The sequence below is a fragment of the Solea senegalensis genome, linkage group LG10 (assembly GCF_019176455.1).
Source record: "Solea senegalensis isolate Sse05_10M linkage group LG10, IFAPA_SoseM_1, whole genome shotgun sequence".
Taxonomy (NCBI): Eukaryota; Metazoa; Chordata; class Actinopteri; order Pleuronectiformes; family Soleidae; genus Solea; species Solea senegalensis.
This window is the reverse complement of record NC_058030.1, coordinates 24,626,094-24,635,547: the sequence shown is the minus strand read 5'-3', so window position 1 is coordinate 24,635,547 and position 9,454 is coordinate 24,626,094.

The window sequence follows — 9,454 nt, the reverse complement described above, 5'->3', positions numbered from 1 at the left end:
GCACCGCAGCACGTCGGCCCTGTGGTAACTGTGGTTCTTCCTCTCACCCCACACGCGCACCGACCTGTCCAGCCACTGGTCAGAGATGCCAACGCTGCGGTAGACTGAACCACTTCTCTAGAGTGTGCCGCTCTGTGCCCACCTCTACGAACCCCCGACCTCGTCTGTCCCGTCCGTCCAGCCCATCCACGATCCACTCTGTTGGCTCCAGCGTCAAGGCTTTTAAGTGGTGCACCGTGGAGCTGGATGATGTGTGCCTGCCACTGTTGTTGGACACTGCGGCCTCTAGGTCTCTGCTCAGCGAGTCCACAGTTCGGCAGCTCTTTCCCCATCAAACTATCAGGGCGGGCGCAGAGGAGCTGTACGGTTATGGCCACACTAAGATCGGCATGGTGGGCACCGTTACCTTCTCTGTGCGCTACGGCTCGAAATCCCTGCCCGCATTCACCTTCCAGGTGTCCCGCCATGGTGCCAACCTCCTTGGGTTTGATCTGTTCTGCGCCTTGGGCTTCTCCATCACGGACAACACAGGCGCCACCATACTTACGGTGACCGCGCCCTGGCAGCAACGCTGGCCGTCGCTCTTCGCTGGCCTGGGCTGTCTCACCGCGTTCAACCATCAGCCACTCATTGACCCGGCAGTGTCCCCTGTCATTCAACCTCTACGTCGGCTACCCCTCGCCCTGCGTGACGATGTCACAGCTGAGCTGCAGAAGCTGCTGGAAGCGGGCATTATTGAGCGGATTGACGCTTCGCCGTGGATTTCCAACCTGGTGGTGGCGAAGAAGAAGTCAGGCGGCCTGCGCCCCTGTGTCGACCTCAGACAGGTAAACAGAGCTGTGATCCCAGACAAATATCCACTGCCTACGATGGAGGAGCTGTCTGCTCAGTTCCATGGTTCCACGGTCTTCTCCAAACTTGATCTTCGCCAGGGCTACTTGCAGGTTCCCCTACATCCGGACAGCCGCAACCTCACTGCCTTTGTGTCGCACATGGGGGTCTTCCGCTACACCCGCATGCCCTTCGGTCTCAGCTCCGCCCCCAGCTGCTTTCAGAAGATCATGGCCACCATCTTCGCTGGCATCTCGGGTGTGGTCGTGTACCTGGATGACATCGTGGTGCATGGGGAGACAGCTGCAACACATGACGACCGTCTTTCCAGAGTGCTTGATGTGCTCGCTCGCCACAACCTCACGGTGAACGGGGAGAAGTGCATCTTTGCAGTGCCGGTCATCGAGTTTGTGGGGTTCCGTCTAACTGCTTCTGGCCTCAGCCCACTCCACTCAAACGTCGATGCCATCCTGCGCCTGCCTGAGCCCTCCTGCCCTGCACAGCTATCATCATTCCTGGGGATGACTGCCTTCTATCTGCGCTTCCTTCCCCGCTACTCCGAAACCACTGCGCCGCTGCGCGCCCTCCTCAAGCAGGATGCAGCTTGGTCTTGGACCCCTGCTTGCTCCACCGCAGTCTCTAGGCTCAAGTCACAGCTCACTTCCCCACCGGTGCTCGCCCACTTTGATCTACAGAGCCCCACATTTGTGACCTGTGACGCCTCTAATGCTGCGGTTGGCGCTGTACTGTCTCAACTTCAGCAAGGGGGCGAACGCCCAGTGGCATTTGCTTCTAGGTCACTCACTCCAGCCGAGCAGAAGTACTCTGTCGGTGAGAGGGAAGCGCTGGCTTGTGTCTGGGCATGTGAACGGTGGCATATGTACTTGTACGGACGTCATTTCACGTTGCGGACAGACCATCAGGCCCTTACAGCCCTGCTGGCCACGACGGGATCGGGACACAAGCCACTGCGCCTCTACCGGTGGTCTGAGAGGTTGCAGGCATACAATTTCACCACACAGTTCACACCTGGTCGGGACAATGTTGTGGCGGACCTGCTCTCCAGGGTCAAGCTTAAGACTGTTGGAGACGTTGCTCAGGACCCTTCAGAGCCGGAGCTCGTCCTCATGCTGCACACGCCCCTCCAAGGAGCCGTTTCCCTGCGGGATCTGCGCAGGATTCCGTCCTCAATCAACTCCGCACTTTCATTCGAGAGGGCTGGCCCAGCAAAGTTTCGGAGGAACTGGCACCCTTTCACCGCGTCAAGGACGATCTCTCATGCTGGAATGATGTGTGCGTGGCAAGGGGGCTGTGCACAGTGGTCCCAAGCGCCTTGAGGGCGCGCATCCTTGCCATGGTGCATGAGGGTCACCTGGGTGTTGTTAGAGTCAAGCAACGCTGCAGGGGCTTGGTCTGATGGCCAGGCATCGACAGGGACGTGGAGACTATGGTAAAAGACTGTACAGCTTGCCTCACCAGCGGTAAGACAGGCCTTCCCCCGCCTCCGCCGCTGCAGCCCCTGCCGTGGCCACTAACACCGTGGACCCACATCCAGGTGGACATCTGCGGGGAACTTCACGGCGTCCCTCAGCACCAACGCTTCCTCCTGGTGGCCTACGACCTCCACTCTAAGTGGCCTGAGGTGCTGCCCACAGGTTCCGTCACTGCCAGTGTGGTCACCGGTTTCCTCTCTTCTCTATTTGCCCGTTGGGGTGTGCCCGATACCGTCACGACTGATAATGGGCCCCAGTTCATCTCGGCCGATTTCTCTTCCTTCCTGGCAGGGAGGGGAATTAAACACATTAAGACGACCTTTTACCACCCCCAGGCCAATGGTGGCGTGGAGCGGTTCAACCAGACCCTTAAGAATGGGCTCAGAGCACACCTGGCAGGCGGCCTCCCGTTCTTATCAGCACTACAGAGCACCCTGCTTCATTATAGGGCTACGTCGCACGCCACGACGGGCAGTTCTCCAGCACTCCTAATGCTGGGATGTGAAATGCAGCTTCCCCTGGATCGCCTACGTCCTCAGAGGGGTAACACTCCAGCAGCAGCACCCTCACTACGCGGGAGAGTGGCAGAGCAGCAGCGTTGCATGAAGCAGCGTTTTGACAGGAAGCATCGCGTGAAGGGCCTTTCACTTGGTGTCTTAGATTGGGTCCGGATCCGTCGACCCAGTCGGTCCCATAAGCTTCTTTCATTCTGGTCTGCACCACAACAAATCACCGCACAGCTGGGACCAGCAACCTTTCGCCTGGCTGATGGTTCACGCTGTCACGCCAGCCGTCTTAGGCTGGTGAAACCACCGTCCACCTCTGACCAAGAAGCTGTGGCTGACCAAGGGCACACGGTTCCGAGCTGGGACTTCCTGGGAGACCAACCTGAGGTCCCAGTTGGGCAACCGCCCGAAGCGGAATTACCAGCTGAACCTCTACAGCCCAACCTCCGCCCATTCCGGGTCCGCCGTAGGCCTCTTTACCTCAGGGACTATGATACTGGCTAAAAACATAAAAACAAAAACAGTTAGGGCATTGCCTGTTATGTGGCAGAATAACCCACAAGGCTTTGCAGGTAATCCGGCAGTCTACCCGGGTTATCTAGTCAGGTTGGCCATGTTCAGGCCACTGTACGGTTCAGGTTGTTTTTGTATGTGTTCTTCTGACGGGGGGGTAAATGTACCATACGGCTGTACTCTCTAGGTTAGCGAAGTCGCATAAGTGTGACGTCATAATAGAGAGACGCTGGAAGTGTTGTTATGAGTGCACGTTGTAAAATAAACCTCCGTGAGCACACAGTCGTGTACGTGAATTTGTGGACATAACACCATGGTCAAGTGGAAGAAGATTCTTTGGTCTGATGAGACCAAAATTGAGATTTTTTGCCATCAGACAAGACGTTATGTTTGGCGGAAACCAAACACTGCACAGCACCAAAAACACACCATCCCCACTGAAGCAAGGTGGTGGCAGCATCATGCGGTGGGGATGTTTCTCAGCAGCCGGCCCTGGAAGGCTTCCAAAGCTAGAGGGCAGAATGAATGCAGCAAAATCACCGAAATCCTGGGGGACAATCTTGTTCAGTCTGCAAGAGAACTACAGTTTGGGAGAAGATTTATTTTCCAGCAAGACAATGATCCAAACCATACTGCAAAAGCTACACAGGAATGGTTTAAAAAGAACCAGGTAGGGGTGAATAATTATGCAAACAATTATTTTTCTTTATATAATTTTGTTTCATTAACATTACTTCATAGAAAAAAGAGTTTTTTACAATACATTTTTGTATGAAAAAAGCCAAATTCTATTGACCATGATTGATTTATGAAAGCAATAAAAGGGTAAAACCACCAAGGGAGTGAATACTTGTGATAGGCACTGTACTATTGTATGTTTTACAATGGAGGTACATGTTCTGTACTTTTACACTTTGTCGCATTGAACAGGCCCTGGAGGCAAAGTATGTCCTTCTTGTGGAATTGATGTGCCCTACTCATCCCCTACCTCGAGGTGTCATGTCATTTTACTTCTATATTGTACATTTAATAACTGTGTGAATTCAGTTTTGCAGTGTGAACACTGTCTGTTCTTTGAGTGCTATATTATGCAACTTTTCTTTGCACCATATTTTTACAAAAAGCCAAAAAAAATTTGATTTGCATATAATGGGTAAAAATCATTACATGTATGAAGGTAAATGCATGACATAAAAAGATAATTTGGTTATTAAGATACATATTTACAAGTCAGTCAAGGTTTACATTGTAAAATGACAGCTTCAGAACAACACTTGGGCACATAACAATCTTATCAAGTAAAGTCTTTTCCTTGCCTTCATTTGCACGACACCAGATGCATGGTCCCATTTAATATTAAACTTGGTGTGCATACAACCAATAACTCGCTCCACGTTGATCTTGGCGTGAGCTAGTTTCCTGGTCCACCTGCTGTCCATCTGTGTTGTCCATTGGAGCAGCATCCTCCTGACATGTCTGTGCCTCTTGATCTGACGACCCTGTTTCCATCTTAGCTACAGATGAAGTGTTGTCTGATGGTGATAAGAATAAGAAATATTGGTGTTATACAATATTATTTGAAATCCAAAAAAATCACAAGGAGCTGTTATATTTATTATACAGATTAGTGAATTATCATATCAGTACCAAAACATTCACCTGAAGAAGCTGCATTGTCCCTTATCATTCGCTTGTCCTGCTGATGCTATTATTATTAGCGTTATTATTATTTTCTTATTTTATTTATTGTTTATTCATTTTCATCTATTTTAATCGTTTGAAATAAGTCTATTGTAGCGTAGCTACGTTTAAGAGCACGCCCCCATCCAGTGTGTTTACGTTGGTTCAGCGCCAGAAGTGAAGAGCGGTATGTGAGAGACATGTGCTGTGGCTGCAATGGAGTTACGCAATTAATCTAGCCGGGAACGGCGAAAGAGAGACTTCTCCTCGTCACTTGAGAGTGTTACACTGGTGTCAGAATCGTGATTGAATCCACGCCGCAGATTTTTCGCCGCGCCTTTTTCTCTCTTTCTTTGTTTTTGTGTGCGATAGGGCGGCCATGGACAAGAGCGTGTATGTGAAGCGGGAGCCGGAGGAGGATGGCGTACCTGTGGAGGCTTGGAGGAGGACGGCGGGCCGCGGATGTTGTTTGCTCCGGGGGTGAGTCAACCTGCGGTGGGCTCATCTGCCACTCGAGCTGTGCACGACAGATCAGTACAGACAATGGAGGCGGCGGAGTGCGGGTGACGGCGGAGACTCGGAGCGTGTGCTGGAGCCGTCGCTTTCTTCCCCCGCTTGGAAGCTGCGGTACAGCCCGGTACAATGGAAAGACTGACTGAGAGCCAGTTTGAGCTGATTGAGGGGAGGATGGAGTGGTCGCCGTCAGACATGGCGTTTTTCCTGGCATCAAAGTTATCGGAGGACGCACTGATGTGCATAACCATGTTGAGCCCGGAGGAGAGGGGAGATTATGTCAAGCTGGTGGCCGCTTTGAGCCATCGTTTTGGAGCGGACATGGGGCCGTGGACGGTGCAGGCTGAACTCAGCGGGAGGCACAGACGCACTGGTGAGTCGCTTAATGCACTGTATGGCGACATCAAGACTTTGACGCAGCATATGCTGACATGTCCCTACAAGTGCGTAGTCAGATGGCCCGGGACCATTTTGTAGGGGCTCTGTATCCTCTGGAGTTACGTTGCGCGGTGCAGTTGGCTCATCCTTCCTCCATCGAAGAGGCGTTGAGACTGGCAGTGGAGCGAGAGGCAGTGTGGTCACATGCCAGAGACCAAGGGGGCGGTGCCAACGTAGTGAGAGCTGCTCGGGAGGTGCGTGTACCAGAGACTAAGCCTGAGTGGGTGGACGATCTGACCGGCCTGATGAGGACGCTCACCACGCAGGTTGGCCAGCTCCGCAGCTCCGCAGCCCTGCACCCCAGCAAACATTGACCAGGCGTCCGCCCCGTGGCCCAGCGGGTTCATGTTGGGGGTGTGGCCAGGTGGGTCACCTACTGAGGGACTGTCCCAGCCGCCAGGAGCAGTCGGGATGCCTCCGGGTTCAGGTTAGCGGAGATACTGAGACCGTCTGTTCCCCATCTGTGTCCAGCCCATTGCCTGATGGAGCCCAGCACTATGGACCGGGGGGTGGGGCTCCAACCCCCCCAGAAGCAGATGGAGTCACTGCCCAGCTGCCGATGGCAGTTGGCTGTGCAATGCACCCGCCACCTTTGCGCAGTTGTTGGATAAAGTGCTGGCTGATGTTCCTCGGGAACAGTGTCTAGTGTATCTGGACGACATTTTGGCACATGGGGGCTCCTTTGAGTCTGCGTTAGAGGCCCTCAGACGGGTCCTGGAAAGGATCTGCGCTGCAGGCTTGAAGTTGCACCACGATAAGTGCCTTATCAAGTAAAGTCTTTTCCTTGCCTTCATTTGCACGACACCAGATGCATGGTCCCATTTAATATTAAACTTGGTGTGCATACAACCAATAACTCGCTCCACGTTGATCTTGGCGTGAGCTAGTTTCCTGGTGTCCTGGCTAGTTTCCTGCTGTCCATCTGTGTTGTCCATTGGAGCAGCATCCTCCTGACATGTCTGTGCCTCTTGATCTGACGACCCTGTTTCCATCTTAGCTACAGATGAAGTGTTGTCTGATGGTGATAAGAATAAGAAATATTGGTGTTATACAATATTATTTGAAATCCAAAAAAATCACAAGGAGCTGTTATATTTATCATACAGATCAGTGAATTATCATATCAATGAATTCATTCATTTTATGAAGAGGGAGGTTTCATTCTAGGGGCACAGGGTGACCGGGGAGGGGATCATGGCTGACAAGGTAGGGATGGTGCGGAACTGGCCTACTACAAATCGGAGGCAGCTAAAAAGTTTCATTGGACTGGGCTCGTATTACAGGAGGTTCATGCAGGGTTTGGCCACCATTGCAGTGCCCCTACACCGGCTGTTGGAGAAGGACTGGTCCTATGGCTGGACTGAGGAGTGTATTGTGTGAGGCCCCAGTGCTGGTGCCGCCCAGCCCATCGCTAGCTTTTGTCCTCGACACCGACGTGAGCAGTGAGGGGGTAGGGGGTGTACTTTCTCAGGTGTGGCCTTAGGGTGAGAGGATGGTGGCCTACTTTAGCAAGGCGTTCGAGAAGCCAGAGTGCAATTACTGCATCACGCGTCGTGAGCTGTTGGCCGTGCTGCGGTCTGTGAGACATTAAAAGTACTACCTGTGCAGGCTGCCTTTCGTAGTCCGGACCGACCATGCTGCGATACAGTGGCTGATGTCGTTCCGGGAACCGGAAGGCCAGATCGACAGGTGGTTGGAGGAACTGCAGGCATACGATTTTGAGATTGAGCATCGACCGGGGACCCGGCACACCAATGCAGGCGCCTCGTCGCGCCGGCCCTGCACTGAGGTGGGGTGTAATTTTTGTGAGTGTGCAGAGGGCAGGGAGCAGGGATTGCAGGAAGAGAGGGAGGAGTTCAGGGCAGTAGGCCAGGTAAGGGAGGTTTTCTGCGGGGAGTTGCAGACCATTGGGCCGGATGAGTGGTGGCGAGAACAGGAGCAGGACTCTGATCTGCAACCAGTGCTGCAGTGGGTAGAGGCTCAGGAGCGTCCACCGTGGGAGGATGTGGGGGCGCTGTCCCGGAGCACCAAAGGCCTCTGGGCCAAGTTTGGGGAGTTGAGGTTGCGCCAGGGGTTGCTGCAGCGGGCCTGGGTGGCACCTGGGGGAGGCGAGACGTGGCAGTTGGTGGTTCCGTGGAGCAGGCAGGGGGCTGTGTTGGAGGCCATGCATGGTGCCTTGGGGTCAGGGCACTTTGGGGCCACCAAGACCCTGTGTCGTCTCCGGCAAGGCTTTTACTCTACATCAGAGGGATGTGGCGGATTTTTGCCGGAGGTGTGACGAGTGTACGCATTCACAAGCCCCGCTCCAACAGCTCTGTGCGGGGGCCGCTTTGGAAAAAGTGGCGGTGGACATCGTGGGCCCGTTACCCATCACTGACAGGGGCAACCGTTACATCCTGACGGCCATGGATTATTTTAGCAAATGGCCGGAAGCGTACCCCATTGCTGATATGGAGGCGGAGACGCGGACGCACTGGTTGAGGGCATGTTCTGTCGTTTAGGGGTGCTCGAATCGCTACATAGTGACCAAGGTCGTAACTTTGAGTCCAGGGTTTTCGCCGCGATGTGCAATCGCCTGGGAATTCATAAGACCCGCACCACACCGTTGCGCCCACAGAGTGACGGATTAGTCGAGAGATTCAACCGAACCCTCGGGGAGCAACTGGCTCTTCATGTGTCTGAGCATCAGCGGGACTGGGACAGGCACTTGCCTTTGGTGCTCATGGCGTGTAGGTCGGCGGTGCAGAAGTCCACGGGGTGCTCCCCAGCCTTACTGCTGCTTGGGAACGAGCTTCGCACTCCAGTAGTGGTGGCGTTGGTTCAGTGCCAGAAGTGAAGAGCAGTGTGTGAGAGACATGTGCTGTGGCTGCAATGGAGTTACGCAATAAATCTAGCCGGGAACGGCAAAAGAGAGAACACGTCTCCTCGTCACTTGAGAGTGTTACACTATCAATCAATCTTCTCGTCCTGGCTCTTAACCGGTTAAACCTCGATGTGCATCTGAGTCATGGCTTGTGCCGTTTCTCTTCCAAGCTGGAAAACGAAAGAAGCCTATTCCTTTGTTCTTCTCGTTTGTGAGAAACTCTGAGAAGTAACGCTAAACTTTAACAGAGACACACATGAGCAGTAAGCATGCAGGTTATTAGTAGGGCTGATGATTTTGTTAATAAACGGACCTGCAGAAACAGACCAGCCGTGCTAACGGGTGAAAAATTTCAGATGTTGGCGACATGTTAGTGCGTGAAAGAGGTAGAGTGGTGCAGCACGTCAGGAAGTGTGACTAAGAGTGAGTTAGTGACTGACTAAATGAATGACTGTTTGAGTGAGTGAGTGAGTGAATGAATGACTTAGTGACTGAGTGAGTAACTGAGTAAGTATGTGAGTGACTGAGTGACTGACTGAGTGAGTAAGTGAGTGAGTAAGTGACTGAGTAAGTATGTGACTGAGTGACTGACTGACTGACTGACTGAGTGAGTGAGT